Source organism: Alosa alosa, chromosome 19, assembly GCF_017589495.1.
Source record: "Alosa alosa isolate M-15738 ecotype Scorff River chromosome 19, AALO_Geno_1.1, whole genome shotgun sequence".
NCBI lineage: Eukaryota > Metazoa > Chordata > Actinopteri > Clupeiformes > Clupeidae > Alosa > Alosa alosa.
The window spans coordinates 9,828,228-9,830,727 of NC_063207.1; the positions used below are offsets into that span (position 1 = coordinate 9,828,228).

General features: G+C 47.9%; 1 protein-coding gene across 4 annotated transcripts in view; it reads left to right on the plus strand.

Moving 5' to 3' along the window:
* The window catches only part of daam1a (dishevelled associated activator of morphogenesis 1a), a 69,217-nt gene that overhangs the window by 33,933 nt on the left and 32,784 nt on the right, over positions 1–2,500 (plus strand). The window lies entirely within an intron of this gene.

Sequence of the window (2,500 nt, forward strand, 5' to 3'; positions counted from 1 at the left end):
CTCTCTGTCCTTTCACTTTCCCTCTCTCTGTGTCTTTCACGTGAGAGAGAGAGAGTGTGTGTGACTGATACCTGATGCGGCAGCCATTCTTCCATCATCCATGATAGCTATAGGGGCCCCCACGGACCCCCACCCCAACCAACCACCCTCCTACACCCACCCACGCAGTGCTGCACGCGCTCAATGGAATCTCTCTCTACCGGGCCCTGCTCAGCAGACCCCAGGGCCCACCTGCTGACTGACCGGTATGTGGGCCATTCTGTCCCTAAAGAGCTGCACTCACAAAAAGCGGCCCCAGGACAGAGATGTCAAACAGTGTCAGGCTAACGCGCCGCTGTTGTCCTAAACACACGTCTCCAAACAGGGGGCCCCTCTGACCAGCGAGGGCCCCCCATGCAGGAGCCGGTTCTGCCTAAGCAGCACTTTAGCCCACTCATCATGCTGCTGTTGAAAGAAGAGACATGGATGGCCTCTGCTGCTATTTGTTTTGCCTATTTGCTAAATTTCTGTGTGAGTGTGTGTGTGTGTGTGTGTGTGTGTGTGTGTGTGTGTGTGTGTGTGTGTGTGTGTGTGTGTGTGTGTGTGTGTGTGTATAGCCCAGGTAAAAAAAAAAAACAGTTTTGTTTCTCTTTTTCACTTTTAACGCAGTAGTCAAAGGCTGGATCTACTCCAAAGCAGCTAGTACAAGCGAAAAGGCTTAAGCATAAGAATAGACGGTATTTGTGTAGTTCACAATAGTTTTACCACATTTTAGTTGATGTTGTGAATAGATGTGTGTATTCTATGCTCATAACATGGCGTATTGCGCCCACAGTGCAGTCAGAGAGACAACACAGAGATAGTCTGCTCTGTTTCAAGTGTCTCACCCAACAGCTGATGTCTTCAAATAGACTACGACAAACAGATGATAAAAATGGACTTGGCGTACAGGGTTGGCCTTCTGCTGCATTTACACCTTCGCTCGACATAAATGAACTGTCACCATGTGATGTATGCGCTGCCCTCCCCTCCAATAACTATCCCCAGAGACCAGAGACTCAGGCCCTGTGCTAGCTGGCGCACCCAGCCATACGCATGTACGCAGGTCCAAGTGAGGACAAGTGATTGTGGTTCTTTATCTCTCTCGAGATCTCGAGAGGGAGATAGTGAAAACATAGAGGAGAGAGAGAGAAATGGAGGGAGGGGGAGGAAGAGATAGAAGGTGTTAGAGAGAGGAAAGTGTGCAGATCTGGATAAGATCGACCTCTGGCCCCGACACATCGCGCTGGAGATGGGGCATCTGGTGCTGGCGTGACGCGAGATCTCTGGTATGCGTGTTTGCGCATGCATGACCGTTTAAGGTTTGGGGGTCTACGCTGCACTACATCTAGGCACCTCCTTGTCATTGTCAGCCGCCTTTTGTCTGTCTCCTGCTGCCCTACTTCTCTCCAGCTTTCTCCCTCTCTCTCTCTCTCTCTCTCTCCTTGTCTCTCTTTCTCTCTGTCTCTCTCTCTCTTTCTCTCTCTCTCTCTCTCTCTCTCTCCTTGTCTCTCTTTGTCAGCTATTTCCTCTGCAGAAATATAGTGTCAGATGATCTTTAAGATGAAAGAAAGAAAGAAAGAAAGAAATAGAGAGAGAGAGAGAGAGAGAACAAAAGAGAGTGACTGAGAGCGGATGAAAAACAGAGCGGGAATCAGTAACATGGCTCTTAATGCCATTAATAACATGCACATGGCTCTAATAAGCTTGCGCTCAAACATCTGGATCGAATGGGACTCGGTTCCTTGGGCGAGACAGTGAGGGTGGAACACTCAGCTCAGGGAGAGGTCAGAGGGCCGCTCAGGTAATAATTGAATGTTTCCATGGGCTCGACCCGTTTGGCAGCCGTGGCGGAATTTGCACCTCATATCCCAAGGAATTGTGGGATGCCGCCCCGTGCAAACCGATTACACGTCAAGTGGCCGGTGGTGAATTAGATGAAGTGTGGCAGAGTGTGTGTGTGTGTGTGGGGTTTGCTCTCTCTGTGGGGTATGAGTGTGAGGTAAGGCCAGTACAGACTGTCAGGTGTCTTGGGTAACGTTTGCTGTGTCAATGACGTGCTTACCTAAAGAAAAACATCCAAGGACTAGGTGTGATGTGATATATCGTCCAACATCTCATTTGAAATACTTTTGGTTTTGTAAGTATGTTTCTCACATGGCGAGTGGTCAGAATCTTGGGTACTGGGGTGTCTGGGTTCTTTATGTGCAGTTTTATGTGTCCCTTTTGGACTTTGCTTTTGATGTTTTAGAACATTCACCAGGCATGAAATTGTTCTTTGCATTTAACGTAAGCAATAGCTAACCAAATATTTAGTCAGTGCACCAAAATGATTCAGGAGCGCTGGTGTGCTTTTTTAAGAATCATTTTCTTCCACTCGAGTTGAGCCTGTCAACAAAGTCACTCTGGTAGTTTACATCAGAAATTCCATGAGTGTTATAAACTGAACAGCCTCTTAACATTGCACCTTTATGCATGTTAA